Source organism: Bos indicus, chromosome 17 (assembly GCF_029378745.1).
Source record: "Bos indicus isolate NIAB-ARS_2022 breed Sahiwal x Tharparkar chromosome 17, NIAB-ARS_B.indTharparkar_mat_pri_1.0, whole genome shotgun sequence".
Lineage (NCBI taxonomy): Eukaryota > Metazoa > Chordata > Mammalia > Artiodactyla > Bovidae > Bos > Bos indicus.
Window position 1 is genome coordinate 33,315,067 of NC_091776.1, and position 18,391 is coordinate 33,333,457.

Here is an 18,391-nt window from a genome sequence, read left to right on the forward strand (position 1 = left end):
AATTAAAATAGCATTCTTTTAGAAAATAAGGATTCTTTTATATTGAAAAATTATCTGTGGGAAAGAAACATAAACCATGAGAATGTTTAACTTCTACTTAAATATTTTATATAGCTAAACTTAAAATATTTTGGACTACTCACATGCAGAAAAGAATTAATCAGTTATGTCCTCCCCTTCAGTAAGATTTGGTTAGAATATAGAAGCTAATGTAAACCGGAAATAAAGAGCTTAATTTAAGATTAAGTGCTTATGCTACTGTTAGCAGGGCTGGAATAGAGATGTCAGGAAAGCACTGCTGAGGGTCAGAGGTCAACAGTGAATATTTGAAACCAGTGGTTCTCCACTGAGGGTGATTTTAATCCCTTAGTCTTGAGTCATATTTAATTGTCATGACGGGGATTGGGGAGGGTCACTCCTGCCTCTAATGAGTAGAGTCCAGACCCTGATGCTAGGACAGTTTGAGGGCAGGAGAAGAAGGGGATGGCAGAGGATGAGGTGGTTGGATGGCATCACTGACTCAATGGACATGAGTTTGAGTGAACTCCGGGAGTTGGTGATGTACAGGGAAGCCGGGCGTGCTGCAGTCAATGGGATGGCAGAGTCAGACATGACTTAGCGACTGAACAACAACAACAACAACAACAACAACAACATTTTAACCATATAACCTTACTCCCTTGTGTGAGGCTTGGTGAGGATGGATGCAGGTCAAAAGAGAGAAACCAGAAAGAGTTTGCAAATCTGTTGCACTCGCAGTTCACACAGGGCCACTGAGAAGACAGCCTGGGTGGGGCCACCAGACAGAGGAAGCAGAACTGTGCAGGCCCCTTTGCTGTGGTTTCTGGGAGAAGGAACAGGTGAGGCGGGGTAAGCTGGGGGTGGGGTTCCGGATACAACTTCCCAAAATGTGACACCCTGGGATAGAAAATAGCTCATGCTGAAGGAGTTTGAGAAGATGGCAGAAGCAGGAAGATCACTATGATCCCCTCCTTCCACATCCCCCTACACACTTGCTCTTCTTCCCAAAACAGGTCATGTGAGAGGTACCCTCCCTGTACCAGGAGGATGGAAGACGTTCATCAGAAATTAGTACAAAGAAACAAGTCAACCTTATCTACTAGTTATTATCTCATCCTTCACTACCTCTGGGCTTCCCTGGTGCCTCATATGGTAAAGAATCTGCCTGCAATGCAGGAGACCAGGGCTCAGTCCTGGGTTGGGAAGATCCAGTGGAGAAGGGAATGGCAACCCACTCCAGTATTCTTGCCTGGAGAATCCCATGGAAAGAGGAACCTGGCAGGCTACAGTCCATGGGGTGGGGTCGCAAAGAGTCAGACACGACTGAGTGACCAACACTTACTACCCCTAGCCTAAACCCCTTTATCTTGTACGTTCTTCACAAACTTACTGTTTCTTTGTTTAAAAAGATATAGAAGCTTCTTTCTCTGGTCACTTTTTTATGACACAAGATGGGATGTGAAATAAATAAATACATCTGGTAACTATGGAGAATGAGATGGCCTCAGAGTGTGGATGAAATCTACTAATCTTGATAGAGAAAAATATTTAAAACAGACAAAACTAATCAATAGATATGGAGTTGGGATATAAAGAAGTGCAATTTTATTGTAATGCTCTAGAAAAATGTATGTGATAAGACTTATTTGGGAGGAAATAGATAAACTAATAGTTCTACCAATGGAATCTGAAGTAAAATATTCCCTCAAATTTTAGCTTCATTGTTAGTCACTGAAGCATCTTTAAAAGATGACACTCTTAAAATCAGTTTCCTTATTTGTGCAATGTCGTAAGTTCCCAAAATTTCTTTGGATTGTTGTTGACAAGTGAGACACAGTAGGAAAGCATCCAAATGATGTCTGATGCAAAGCTGATGCTCTGTGTGTGTGTGCCTGAGTGCTAGGAAGCTTCCATGGTGTCCAACTCTTTGCAACCTGCCAGGCTCCTCTGTCCATGGGATTCTCCAGGCAAGAATACTGTAGTGGGTTGTCGTGCCCTCCTTCAGGGATCTTCCCAACTGAGGGATTGAACCCAGGTCTCTGATGTCTCCTGCATTGGCAGGTGGTTTCTTTACCACCAGCCCCCGCTCCAACCTTGCCTCTCCTCCTCTATGATTATAACAATGAAATCCAATCCAATTCCTCTTTCAATAAAAAAAGTTAAGTGTATTTCTTTAAAATGCAAATAAGGAGAAGGGGATGATAGAGGATGAGAAGATGATTGGATGACATCACTGACTCAATGGACGTGAGTTTGAGCAAACTCCAGGAGATGGTGAAGGACAGGGAAGCCCAGCATGCTACAGTCCATGGGGTCACAAAGAGTTGGACACAACTGAGTGACTGAACAACAAGTAGAAGAAAGAAAGTAGAGCATTAGAAGCTTTAACGACAGGAGTGTTGAAGTTAAACGGAAGCAGAGTTAGGTTTTCTTTCATCTGAAATGGAGATAATACTAATATTTACTTAATATGAAGAGTGTAAAGATTAAATGAGATAACAAAAATTATCACAACTTATTATATACATTAATAGTATGTATTTGATGAATCTTAGTGGATAAATGGATGATAATAGAAACAAAAATAATAACAGAATTTCCCTGAAAAAAATAAACAGTTAATTCTTGGGAAAGAATTTGACAGGTCATCTGGATTCTGGTTGACTTATTCTGGATATAAAATTAGCTTCCACATAAAAAAGGAGGGTGAGTTTCTATAGTTCTCCAGTACTTGCCCTTATTTAGAAAATGTTTTTTTCTCTCTCCCATGCTTCCTGTTAGTGCTATCGCCTATCTACAGTTATTAAATCTACACAAGATCGGAAGAGATGGAGTGCCCTATTTTCAGGGTCAAAATGAACTATTTGAGCTGTCTCTGTGGGCTTTTTGGGTGGTAGAGTTAGGGTGCTTCATCATAAAACCTGAGGTCAGTTTACCTACAAAATCCATCCAGATTGAAGTGTTTCTATGTGAGACAAAATTTGATTAGAGTTCTAAAATTGGGGCTTTTAACCAAAGTTGGGGATTTGACATAAATTTAATTTCCTTATGGAAATATTGAAAAACAGACTTTCTATGCACTTATGTTAAACCCAAATAGTTTTACATTATTTAGGTTTGCTTCATCTTGAGCACAAATGCCTCCGTGCTGTAAGTTTTCAGGTAAGTGTGTCTTCTCTTCAGGGCTCTTGTGAGCTCTCTGTGTTTATTTCAGGCCTTCTTGTGTTTGCTGCAACTGACTTATAGCTCTCTGAAACTGACTCAATGCTCTCTTCTTTTGGTAAGAGTTAGCTGCTCTAAGAATAAATTGCAATTACACATTTCCTTCCCCTCCAGCTTTTTTTTTTTTGGTAGTACTCCTTTCTCTTCTCTACTTTTTCCTCCTTTTCAAACCATCCCTTTACTCCAGTCTTTGTATCTTCACCCCATGACACAGCATTCATTGTCTCCTCTGTAATTTCTCTTTTCCACAGGCTGTACCAACGTGCTCTTCAGTGAGCAAGTACTCATTAAACACCTACCACATGTCAGACGTGTATGTCTGAAAAGACATCTTTGCCATTCTGTGGTTTCTCTTTTAATAAGTGCATATCTGGCTCCCTTTGGTTGTTCTATCCTGCAATTTCTTCCTGACTGTCTCTTTGTGTGGTGGGAGGAGGATCAATTTTCTGATACAAATTCTATTATTTTGGAGGGAAAGACACACTCAGTTTCCAAGCACAATACATCTGACACAGCCATCTCCACAGGACACTGAAATGTTCTCACAATTTAGGTTTTTTTGATTTTAGGTAAGTGGATGCACTTCAAAAATGGTTGGAAAAAACACAATCATCATCTTACTCTTTTTATAATACAAGGTCAAATGTCCCTCTTGGCTATATGTTTTGGAACATTTTCATCGCTTAAGGAAAAAATCAAAACTCCTTAAATGGACTGCAGGTTCATTTTTTATCTGTTTTCTGCTAACCCCAGTTTTATCTATCAAATATTCCCTCTTTGCCTTCAATATTCAAATACGGTGCATGCTGAGTAACTTCAGTTTCGTCCGACTCTTTGTGACCCTAGAGATTCTCTAGGCAAGAATGCTGGAGTGGGTTGCCACACCCTCCTCCAGGGGATCTTCCTGACCCAGGAATTGAACCTGCATCTCTTATGTCTCTTCCACTGGCTTCTTTCCCACCAGCACGACCTGGAAGGTTTCTATCCCTGATTTTAAGACGCGTCCCTTCCTGCTTCCATCTTGTGCATTGTATCTGCTGTTATGTATATACTTGAAGCATTTTCTCACTCTTCTGACTTTGCTATTAATAGTATAATTTCTCCTTTTTGTCACAGTATGGGTGTTCCTTTCTCCACAAAGCCTTCCTTGAATTTCCAAGATTGGACTGAATGCCTAGTCTTGTGCTTCCATGGCAGCCTACGTGACACTCATTCTGGTACAGAGGTAGTGGTCAGGAAACATGCTTTCAATTAACGTGGATAAATTTTAACACTGATAATAATCAATGTATATTTTATTGTTTAATAAGACACACTGATGATCCTTCCAAAATAATCTAATTCCTGAAACTGAAACCAAGTAGCAAATTTCTCTCTACATTTCTCCATTGAATAATAAAACGAACATTTTGTTTTCCCATTACCCCCTTATTGTACTAGCTGATTGAATATTTGATCAATTCAAGTTGCATTGTTTTACCATGGCTCCTCAGTTTCTCAGTGGCAAGGCACTGTTATTTGTTAGCAATGTAGTAAGGAGGATAAAATATTTTAATTGTTTTACTGCATTTTAATAGAGGCCAGTGATATGTTATTTTGGCATTGTTTAATAGAACACCTAAGACTAAGACAATGGGGAGAGTTAATTGCTTTTTGATAATGGACATTAACCATGCAACTGATATTTTGATTTAACTGCATAGAAAAAAAAGAAAATGTATTTATTAGAAATTAATAAAGAATAAAAAATGTTGGCTGATTGCCACTCTTTTTATTTAGCTCTTTATGTATGAGCTCAGTGAAGGTAATAGCCATAGACAGTTGGGACCTCTTCTGACATGTCAAACATCCTCCTAAGGCAGGGATCATCTTCTCTATTATCTTTTCTAATTACTCTTTCCATTTTTAATTAAAGGGAGAGAAAGTCCCTCCCTTTATGTCAACATATATCTTAAGAGTCATCAGTAGATTTAAGCATGTGGTTCATGGAAAGGAAACAGGAGTTTGGAGAAGTCAAATATTTTAAATTGGGTTTAGATGTTTTAATATTAAAAATATAAATGGTCATAACTCTTTGTTGTTGGTGCTGTTTCTACAGTACTGATAAGGAATGCTATTCTACTTCATAGTTGTAAGTTATAACCTCTTTCTCCAATTTATGTGGATTTGAGAGTACCCGAAGTGTGGCAGGGAACCAGGGTGATATTAATCACACTGCATGCATTTAATGTTTAAAATATACAAAGCCCTTTCTTAGGGATCACTCTTTCAAAATTCCCTACTTTATGCCTCTGAAGGGTATTAGAGAGCTATTTTTGCCTCAGTCACTGTAAACTTCTTGACAGAAGGGGTACGTCATGATCTCTTTGCATTTTTAGCACCTGGCATAGCTCCTGGAAAATTGCTGGTACTCAACGCATTTTTTAAAAAAATGAATAAATGAGCAAGCAGTGAATCAAGAAAAAATAAGTAACTTTTGAAAATTCATAGTTTTAGTAAAAGGCAGAGATAGAAATTGGACCCAGGCTTCCTGACTTCTAAGCTATTTTGAATTTAAGAAAACACAATAAATAGTAGCAAACTTCCTGAAACCGAGGAGGTAGAACCCTCTCTATGTCAAAAAATCTATATATGCATTAAGACACATTCCGTTGGGATGTGGAAGGCTAGAATAGTGCAAAGATTATGGAACTGAAAGTACAGTCAGGACAGAGAATAATCGAGACTGTGTGAAGTGCCAAGGTAGACTGGTTGACTTGTCAGAGATTCTTTGACACACAATCAGATTTCCGTGACTTTTAGAGAGATAAGAATCTTCATCAGAAATTAATAGTTCCTGTTTCTGTGGTAAAGTATATGTAAATCCAAATTTACCTTTTTTTTTTTGCTGTTTCCTCAAAAAATTAAAAAGTGGTCATCAGTTCAGTTCAGTTCAGTCACTCAGTCATGTCCAACTCTTTGCGACCCCATGAACTGCAGCACGCCAGGCCTCCCTGTCCATCACCAACTCCCGGAGTTCACTCAGACTCACGTCCATCAAGTCGGTGATGCCATCCAGCCATCTCATCCTCTGTCATCCCCTTCTCCTCCTGCCCCCAATCTCTCCCAGCATCGGAGTCTTGTCCAATGAGTCAACTCTTCGCATGAGGTGGCCAAAGTACTGGAGTTTCAGCTTTAGCATCATTCCTTCCAAAGAACATCCAGGACTGATCTCCTTTAGAATGGACTGGTTGGATCTCCTTGCAGTCCAAGGGACTCTCAAGAGTCTTCTCCAAAACCACAGTTCAAAAGCATCAATTCTTCGGTGCTCAGCTTTCTTCACAGTCCAACTCTCACATCCATACATGACCACTGGAAAAACCATAGCCTTGACTAGACGGACCTTTGTTGGCAAAGTAATGTCTCTGCTTTTGAATATGCTATCTAGGTTGGTCATAACTTTCTCCTTCCAAGGAGTAAGTGTCTTTTAATTTCATGGCTGCAGTCACCATCTGCAGTGATTTTGGAGCCCAGAAAAATAAAGTCTGACACTGTTTCCACTGTTTCCACATCTATTTCCCATGAAGTGATGGGACCAGATGCCATGGTCTTTGTTTTCTGAATGTTGAGCTTTAAGCCAACCTTTTCACTCTCCTCTTTCACTTTCATCAAGAGGCTTTTTAGTTCCTCTTCACTTTCTGCCATAAGGGTGGTGTCATCTGCATATCTGAGGTTATTGATATTTCTCCTGGCAATCTTGATTCCAGCTTGTGTTTCTTCCAGTCCAGCATTTCTCATGATGTACTCTGCATATAAATTAAATAAACAGGGTGACAATATACAGCCTTGATGTACTCCTTTTCCTATTTGGAACCAGTCTGTTGTTCCATGTCCAGTTCTAACTGTTGCTTCCTGACCTGCATACAAATTTCTCAAGAGGCAGATCAGGTGGTCTGGTATTCCCATCTCTTTCAGAATTTTCCACAGTTTATTGTGATCCACACATTCAAAGGCTTTGACATAGTCAATAAAGCAGAAATAGATGTTTTTCTGGAACTCTCTTGCTTTTTCCATGATCCAGCAGATGTTGGCAATTTGATCTCTGGTTCCTCTGCCTTTTCTAAAACCAGCTTGAACATCTGGAAGTTCACGGTTCAAGTATTGCTGAAGTCTGGCTTGGAGAATTTTGAGCATTACTTTACTAGCATGTGAGGTGAGTGCAATTGTGCGGTAGTTTGAGCATTTTTGGCATTGCCTTTCTTTGGGCATATCATCTAGCAATTCTACTGCTGATACGTACCTGAAAGCAATGAAGGAAGAGACTCAGGTATTTGTACACCTGAATTCTTGAATATTTATATATTCATAGCAGCCTTATTCACAATGACCAAAAAGTGGAAGCAACCTAAATGTCTATCCATGGATGAATGCATACACAAAATGGCATATAATACAATGGAATATTATTTAGTCTTAAGAAGGAAGGAAATTCTGACATGTGCAATAACATGGATGAAACAAACTTGAAGACATTATACTAAGTTAAATAAGCCAATCACAAGAGGACAAGTATTGTAGAAAATTAATTTTAAAACAGTCAAAAATTATACCATAAATGATTTTATTTTTTGTTTTAGGAATTTTTCTGTTTTCAAACATGAAAGTCTTTCTCAGCCAATCTATCTTGTTTCAAGCCCCTCTGTTCTAGTGTAAGAGAGAGGACTATTTACTGTGTTGTCTTGCAAAAGTAACTCCAAATGTATGTCTGAAATGTAGGACTATAGGGACTATGTAAAAATCTAATTTTTGCAAAAATGTTGTGCTCCATTTTGAGGATATATATGCCACACACTTTGGTAACTGAATAAACTTTAAAAGGATCTGAAATAAAAATTCCTGCTTTTTGGCTTATTCCTTTATTTTTTAGTTTGTTATATTTTCTTAGCTGTTGTCAATTCCTTATTTATTAGGAAAAGAAAAGTTAAGGAGAAAGAAGAAACCTAATAAAATATTGCCACAACATTTAAAAACATTATAAAATACTTTGAGACAAATTGTTAGAGCAATGTAAACTGGAGAAAATTTCTAAATGGTAATTACATTTGCTTTTAATTTATAACATAAAAATGGTATAATTGTAAACCAGTTAATTCTGTAACAAAACCATAAAAGTTATACAAAAAGCATTGTAAGAATGTGAGCAAAAGAGAAACTGTTGGAAATTAAAATAAATAAAATGTCTACTTATCTTCAATTTCTTTACTTTTTACTTCCACTCACAAAAGGTAATTAATATTAAATTTTGTTAGCCTATCTGCAAAGAAATGCTTGTGTATTTCCACATGCATGTATGTATATTCTTTGATTTTATAATCTTAATATAAAATGGTCTTTTGCCCAAAACAACATGTACAGATCTATTGTAGTTTTTTTTTTTATTATCAACACAGTATCCTAAGTTTTGATTTTGTACAACTACTCTGCCCATATCCATTATTTCTGTCCCCTTGCCATTACCAGCCTTCTCAAATCTGTTATTCCTACTGCTGCTGAAGTGATCTTTTACAATTTTTTTAAAAAATTAATTTTAAAAAAGCAGGGCACTATGTAACATACAGTAATAATTCCTTATGAGTTTTTACAGAGTAAACTTTCTGCTTAATATTTGATGAATGAAAGAAAAATAGAGCCTTACACTAAGGAGGGAAAAAAGGAGGAAATGAAAGAGAAGGAAAAATCTAACTACATGCATTTTCATTTTTTACGATTTTTAAACTATTTTGAGTGAGTATACTTACTATATATGTTTAGGCATAATTTTGCAAAGATTTATTTGCAAAGATACATGATAAAGGAATCTCCACTATTGGAAGTTGGCCTAAAGAGTCAAAATAGAGGAGAACATAGGCAAAACACTCTCTGACATACATCACAGCAGGATTCTCTATGACCCATCTCCCAGAATATTGGAAATAAAAGCAAAAATAAACAAATGGGACCTAATTAAACTTAAAAGCTTCTGCACAACAAAGGAAACTATTAGCAAGGTGAAAAGGCAGCCTTCAGAATGGGAGAAAATAATAGCAAATGAAGCAACTGACAAACAACTAATCTCAAAAATATACAAGCAACTCCTGCAGCTCAATTCCAGAAAAATAAATAACCCAATCAAAAAATGGGCCAAAGAACTAAATAGACATTTCTCCAAAGAAGACATACAGATGGTTAACAAACACATGAAAAGATGCTCAACATCACTCATTATCAGAGAAATGCAAATCAAAACCACTATGAGGTACCATTTCACGCCAGTCAGAATGGCTGCGATCCAAAAGTCTACAAGCAATAAATGCTGGAGAGGGTGTGGAGAAAAGGGAACCCTCTTACACTGTTGGTGGGAATGCAAACTAGTACAGCCACTATGGAGAACAGTGTGGAGATTCCTTACAAAACTGGAAATAGAACTGCCTTATGATCCAGCAATCCCACTGCTGGGCATACACACTGAGGAAACCAGAAGGGAAAGAGACACGTGTACCCCAATGTTCATCACAGCACTGTTTATAATAGCCAGGACATGGAAGCAACCTAGATGCCCATCAGCAGATGAATGGATAAGAAAGCAGTGGTACATATACACAATGGAGTATTACTCAGCCATTAAAAAGAATACATTTGAATCAGTTCTAATGAGGTGGATGAAACTGGAGCCTATTATACAGAGTGAAGTAAGCCAAAAAGAAAAACACCAATACAGTATACTAACGCATATATATGGAATTTAGAAAGATGGTAACAATAACCCTGTGTATGAGACAGCAAAAGAGACACTGATGTATAGAACAGTCTTATGGACTCTGTTGGAGAGGGAGAGGTTGAGAAGATTTGGGAGAAGGGCATTGAAACATGTATAATATCATGTATGAAACGAGTTGCCAGTCCAGGTTCGATGCATGATACTGGATGCTTGGGGCAAATGCACTGGGACGACCCAGAGGGATGGTATGGGGAGGGAGGAGGGAGGAGGGTTCAGGATGGGGAACACATGTATACCTGTGGCGGATTCATTTTGATATTTGGCAAAACTAATACAATTTTGTAAAGTTTAAAAATAAAATAAAAATTTAAAAAAAGAGTCAAAATAAGTTTGATCTTGATATGGCACCAATTACTAGTCCCACTAAAGTGTATATTAATGACTGCTACCTATATCCTGACAAATACTGTATATTACAAAGTTTAAAATTTTTTGCTAATATGGAGGTATTTTATTTTTTAACAGAATGAGATCGAGCATCTTTTCATTAGGCATCTAGTTTGCTTTCCCAAAATGTCTCTTTCCATCCCTTTAATGTCCCACAACAAACTGATGTTTTCTCGTGTTTTCGATTATGCATATTTTCTTCTTAGAACCCAGATGCTTTTGATTTTAACATATATCTAATGATTAAGTAGCACACCCTATTTGTTGATATGGTTGGAAATATGTGTGTGTGTGTGTGTGTGTAACTCTAAACTGCACCAGGTATTTGGATTAATGTGTGGTAGTATTTCATAATCTACATTATCAAGTATTTATTTAATAACAGTATGAAGTCATTTGTTTCACCTGGAGAAACTAGCTAGAGAATATATAACCACTTCCAGCCCTGTTCTGACACAGATGTGTGTAGAGTCCCTATGGGACAGAGTGGATGAAACCCTCAACCGATAGTGGAACAAGACACAGAACACGAGGTTGAGTAAGTGACGTCAGCCTCATATACTAAAGCAAATCACTGCTTTTATTTTTGCAAGTTTTAGCAATAGTATGAATAATACCCTATAAAATTTGTATTGCTGCATTATATTTTTATCTAAATGTTTTCCTAATATAAATTAATTTCTGATATAACAAATACTACTTTTAATTGACAATAAAGAGCCAACATAAAATTATTCACTGCTAATATTTATTTTTCATATTTATAGAGTGTGTATTTCTATGCATTAGAGGTAAATATTAAAATACAAAATAAATTTTCAGGTAATTTTTCCCCAATGTTTAAGGGAATTGTAGAAAATAGTACTATTTCTGTAGAATTTTAAATTTTTTAATTTAGTTTAATGGAAGAGATATAATGCCCAGGTATTTTACAAAATGCTAACTTCCCTCCCAAAAGATTTTAGTATGAACTGATAACTTATAATGAGAAATTATTTACATGAGTAATACATAAATGCTCTGATTTAATGAAATCCCATGTTCAGTACTGTAAGGAAAAAAATGCAAAACTAGGAGTCATATAATAGGGACAAATGTAATTATATCCTTTGTTTAACTTCCTATTCACAGTAATTTTTATAAATTTAGTCTTTAATAATCTATTTTAAAATAAAATACAGAGATATGTTCATTTTTCTGTCACTGAAACCCAAATGTGTGTGCAAAATCAGTGTTTTTATTTATAAAAATAGTTTATTTTTTCATTTTTGTTTATTATTTGTTATCCTGATGCCTGTATTATTAAGAACAGAAATAATTAAGCTTTAAATTGTTACCTTTGTTATGACATAAATAGAATTGAAAAATTTGGAATTTGATATGAAACACATGATAAAGGCACATTCCTCTTGGTAACTGAAATTTCTTGGAAGTTTAATTTGACTTATTGCCTTTAGTTATGATTTGCCCAGGTGGCACGGTGGTAAAGAACCCACCTTCCAATGCAGAAAACACCAGAGATGCCGGTTTGATCCCCGAGTGAGGTAGATTCCCTGGAGCAGGAAATGACAACCCATTCCAATATTCTTGCCTGGAAAATCCCACGGACAGGGGAGCCTGGTGAGCTACAGTCCAAGGGGTTGTAAAGATTCAGACATGATTGGGCACGCATGCACACACCCAATTAGACTTAAATTACTCTATATTTATACTTACTAAACATGTTCCACTGTGACTACTCATAGTTTTCCGTGCTCTCATAATCTAGACTTTAAAAATGGAGCAATTTTTGAAGAAAATAGTATTCACAAAAATATTCAAATATGTATTAATAAAAATGTATTTTCATTCAATTTGAAAATAAAAAAAATTACAAAATGGAACCAAGAATAAAATTTATAATACTTTTGTAAAGAAAACCATTATAAGGCCTACATTATATGGCTCAATTTAATAGAAATGTTATTGTAGGGCTTCCTTGGTGGCTCAGACAGTAAAGAATCCGCCTGCAATTTAGGAGACCCAGGTTTGATCTCTGCATTGGGAAGATACCCTAGAGAAGGAAATGGTTACCTACTCCAGTATTCTTGCCTGGAGAATTCCATGAACAGAGGAGCCTGGCAGGCTGCAGTCCATGGGATCACAAAGAGTTGGACATGACTGAGCAACTAACCCACATACACACACACACACATAATATACTGTGGCCAACCATCTGTATATAAGGCAAAACAAAATAGCAAATGTTGAGTGTTGTAGAACCATGCATGTCAGTTGCTATCCCAAATGAAAAAGAACACTTAATTGTTAAGAGGAAAACAGACTTTTAGCACTCCCCTGCTATGAAAATCAGAAAAAACTAGAGAAGAGATCAGTATATTTTGGTGACGAGAATATAATAACCTGTAGAAGGTGATGTTCAAGTGTAATCAGATTTTTATCACATTGGGAAAATGACGGCTTGCTCATCATGAAGAATAGGAGGACAGCTGTAAGCTTCTGCAGGTTATTTGCACAATCTTCTGGCTGATCTTCAAAGAGGTTTCCAAGCAGAGTTCAAAATGTAAACCATGAAATTCTCCCTACAATCCCGATTAAAGGTTGAATCTGCACACTAAATCTCAGGTAGGAGGTAATCAGAGAGTTGGTGATCATTTAAGGATCAAATGGCAGCTGTTGCTTTAGCTTTCCAGTACTCTCTACAGAGAAGAACAGAACATGTGCCTTCACTTCATGCTTTATTTTATAGGTTCTAAATGTTTTTAAATTGTTACTATGGCTTTTTCTTTTATGGGTCATAGCTTTGTCAAACTCATGCTTAATCCTCATCTTGAGCCAAATGTCTACCAAGTTCTGTATCAGTTACAATGTCTGAAGCTGCAAATAATACACAAATCAAACTGACTTAAAGAGTAAAGACATTAAATCTTAACTCATATGACTAGCACTCCAGAATTAGGCTTCATTTTAGGATTAGGTGGTTTTTTAGTTCAAATATAAAAGTTGGCTTTATCCTAAGGCTGAGTAACTTCGGTTATTGCTGCCAGTGGCATTAGGGTCTGAGCTTCATTCTTCACTCTTTGTGTATAGTGAGGAAAAGGGCATGGCTTCCCAATGTTGTCTTTGAGGAAAAATGTTTCCAGAAATCTCACCATTTCGGAATGTAATGTATTCCTTCTAAAAATAGAGAGCTCTTTGCTTGCTCTGAAACTTAACTCCCATGTGGAGGTGAAACAGAATAAAGCTGACTGTAACTCTGGGGTGACATTGCAAATGTTTCCTAATTGTGAACAAGCGCTTCAAGGATTCTGATGCTCTCAGCAAGGATGTGTGCTCAGTTGCTTCAGTTGTGTCTGACGTTTTGCGACCCCATGGACTGCAGCCTTCCAGGCTCCTCTGTCCATGCGATTCTCCAGGCAAGGATACTGCGGTGGGTTGTCATGCCCTCCTCAAGGGGATCTTCCCAACCCAGGGATTGAACCTGCATCTCAGGTCTCCTGCATTAGCATATGGGTCCTTTGCCATGGTCCCACCTGGGAAGCCTCCACACCGATGATGCGTTCATTTCAAATCCATGGAACTGAAGGAATATGATGAAACATTCAGAGTCCACATCCATGCCTGGTGTGGACTCCAATGAATACATTACTGATCAAAGGTAATCAGTGATGGATCACATGGGATCAGATGGCAGAGGACCCTCCTCACCCTCTACTCCCCACTGAGACACACACACACCCCTACCAGAAGTGACAGGGTGCCTTTTAGCACACTGGTTAAGAAACTAAATGTACAAGCATTTACATTTAATGGAATGCATTTACATTTACTGTCCCAGGGACACAGATGGTGTTAATACTCATGCCCTGGGCCAATGCAGACCTGGATTTAGTATCACAGAACTGGCTGGGGTTTTCTCATATCCCTTTGGTCAGGATTGGAACACATGCTCATATGTACATAAGTATCAATGAATCAATGACAGATGTGCTGGGGGGATATATTCATCCTTAGATCAATCAAGTTGATCTCCCAAGCTGATATTCTCTTTTTTAAGTTAATTTTCATTGGAAAATAGTTGCTTTACAGTGTTGTGTTAGTTTCAATTGTGCAGCAAAGTGAATTGGAAGTTTGGGATTGACATATATACACTACTGATACTTATTAAATAGTTATCTAATGAGAATATACTTAAGCTCAGAGAACTTGGCTTTGTGGTGACCTAAATGGATAGGAAATCCAAAAAGAGGAGCGATATGCCATTACTTCTTTAAATACCATATCAGCTTCTCAGTGGATGATATGCAGAATGGATTGGAGGGAGCAGTCTCAGTGTACATGACTGCTTGGCCCTTTCACGCCCCCAACATCCATCCAGAGCTCTCTTCCAGCTTAAAGAATATTTGCTTTTACACAAAATGGTCTCACCCACTTTTCAGGGTTGGGGCATGGTAAGAGCCCTTTGGCTTTTATTTGGTTGAATTTTCTTTTTCTTTTAACCAGATAATTTTGAATTTAAATCATGTGACTTATGGTCACTACTTTGCTTTCAAGAATGTTTTCAAGTTTGTCTTAAACATTTTCCCCATATTTTCTATAATTTTTAACATATACCTACTACTTTCAGTTGATGTAATCCTCATCATCACTGATCAGTTGGTAACCTGAGTTCCTAATTCTGGATCTGAAACACTAGAAAATGAACCTAGTTAAATTCTTTTTAAATGATAAATATTAAGCTACTAGGTTATTTATTTTATCATAAAAACTTGAAACTCAACTCTTTAATTTTTCTCAAGGGAAAAACATACTTTATCAATATAATTTCTATTATTTTGTCACTATCTACTACATATGTCTTCATATATACAGCATTATGTATTTCTTATCAAAACCCATAATATCGTATTGTATGAAAAATCTACCCATTTTGAAACTAGTGAATTTTAAATTAACTAGACTTGTCAGGAATCCTGTTAAGTGTGCAATACGGATATCACTATGTTTTAGAGGAAGCTACACTTAGAGAAGGAAATGGCAACCCACTCCAGTGTTCTTGCCTGGAGAATCCCAGGGATGGGGGAGCCTGGTGGGCTGCCGTCTATGGGGTCACACAGAGTTGGACACGACTGAAGCGACTTAGCAGCAGCAGCATACTTAGTTAAGCGCCGAAGAATTGGTGCTTTTGAACTGTGGTGTTGGAGAAGACTCTTGAGAGTCCCTTGGACTGCAAGGAGATCCAACCAGTCCATTCTAAAGGAGATCAGCCCTGGGATTCCTTTGGAAGGAATGATGCTAAAGCTGAAACTCCAGTACTTTGGCCACCTCATGCGAAGAGTTGACTCATTGGAAAAGACTCTGATGCTGGGAGGGATTGGGGGCAGGAGGAGAAGGGGACGACAGGGGATGAGATGGCTGGATGGCATTACTGACTCGATGGACATGAATCTGAGTGAACTCCAGGAGTTGGTGATGGACAGGGAGGCCTGGCGAGTTGCGATTCATGGGGTCGCAAAGAGTCGGACATGACTGAGCTACTGAACTGAACTGAACTGAACTGATACTTAAGGACCATGGCTCAGCAGTAAAGAATCCACCTGCAGTGCAGGTGACCCAGGAGACACAGGTTGGAACCCTGGGTTGGAAAAATCCCCTGGAGTAGGAAATGGTAACCCACTCCAGTAATCTTGCATGTAAAATCCCATGGACGGGGGAACCTCGTGGGCTACGGTCCCTGGGGTCACAAAGATTCAGACATGATGGAGCACAGCACACATACTTAAGGACAGCAAACTGTTTTTAGAATTTAGTTTCTAGAATGAAGGAATGATGTGTCTCTTGTGTCTTTACCCACTTAGTGATAAATATAAAAGAGCTATCTGGCAGCAGTAAGCAGTAATTTCTAATGGTTCTGCTGGCAAAAGAATAATTCCAACTCACAGTGGTCAGATGAATGGCAACCTTTAAATTAGGTAATCAAGACTGTTAGTTCATTTTAGAACAAGTTTTCACAAAATAACATTTATATATATTTATATTTATAGCTAAATGTCCTTAAGATGATTATGGCTAAAATTATTGTACATTAAATCCATTGGTTAGTTGTACTTTTTCCATGAATTTTCTGTGCTTTTGCCTAGCTGAATTGCAGTTTTTTTCTTTTCAATTTGTATGAGTAATATATATTAAGGGTATTGTGTTGGAAAAATAAATCTAATGAGAAACATTATTACTAAATTTTTAAAGGTGAAAATATATAATTTAAAACCTCCACATATGAAAAAATAAACTGAACATTATAGTCTTCATAAACAGCACAATGACACTTATATCAAGATTTAAAAATTTATTATGCAATAAGTTTAAAGTTAAAAATGTGTTATATATTGAATATATTATGAAATTAAAAAAACACTGTAAAACTTCAAATACCTTTTAAAAACATCAATGGTTAGGGTATTTTTTGTACTGTATGTCTAGAGCAAAACAATTCCATTACAATATCTGAAAATTCATTCATTAATTTCAGGTACGCTATTAACTGACTTAAGAATAAGCATAATAATGACAAACCTTTTTCAATAGTGCCATTGTATGCACATAGAAACACTCAGATGAAGCTATTTTTCTTAAAATACATGTGAAAACATAGGTACATTTTTTAAAGTCACTTCCTGTAAAAGTTTAGTCTTTTATTGTTCAGGCAAATCAAGTCATGTTGCAATTGATGTAGACTTAAAGCAGTTTAGGATAGAAACCTGTATTTTGACACTAAATGGTTTAAGGTTAATACTTAAATTATATTCTCAGTCTTATTTTTAACATGCTTCTTGTTGTGGGTTCTTTTTCTTCTTTTTAAAAACAAATTAGCCATGAGTTATAATTATGTGTCTTAGTGTAATTAATGTAAATATGGTGTGTGGAAGAATCTAAGAAGGATGCCAGAAAATGCCTTCGAAATTAAACGTGGCAAAGTACCAAGGGCATAAGATTGTGGGGTGATTTCTATAGCACTCCTCCCCCTCCTTCACCCCTAAAGCCAAATTTTGTTTGCAGTGTTTTTAGTGCACACTTCAGGACACTACTTTCCAAATCTAAATTCAAGATTTATATACTCCTTAAATTAATCTTAATGTTTAGATCTGCAGAAACGTAGCTTCAAAGGTTGAGTAAGTTTCTTTACTTCTCAGATAACAGTCTTAAGGAATATGTACTTGTCTTCATGAATTCAAGTTTATTGGAGATTCAGAATGAACTTGCCATTCTTCCATGCTTATCATTTTAAATATTTTTTAGGAAAAGATACTTGACATTGGAGACTATTAAAAATATCACATATATACCCTGTAAATGTTTATCACTGCATTAAGGCCCTTTATCACCTGGATGTCTATCATTTTTTCACTTCATCTCCTACCACAACCTTTTTAACTCTGCCTCAGCAACCCTCAGGTCACCCAGCTATTTCCTCAAACCTTCAGGTGCCTCTGTCTCAGGGGCAGATATTCACACCCCTCATTTCTTCACCTTTCCAATATATAAATAAACACTTGCTTCAGATCTCTTTCTTGGAGCATTAAAAGAGGCAAACCCCAAATTACTTTGAACTTTAAACTCAGTATGCTCAGCATTCAATGTTAGTTGTGAGTCAGCCAGACTTTTATATTCATTCATTTATTATACAATTATTTACTGAACAATCAAATATTGATTTAAGTGTTGGAATGAAGTGGTGAATAAAACAGATAAAAATCCTTGCACTTATGAAGCTTGTAATCTGGTGGGTGGGGGTTATACACCTAAAAAAAATACTGATATAAATGCGAAGTGGAAAAATAAAGCAAGAAGGAATCTTGTGTGTGTGTTAAATGTGCCTAAGAGCTATCACGACTTAGACACAGCAACCAGGGGAAACCTCACTAAGAATGTGGCATTTGAGTAAACACTGGGATAGGTGAGAAAATG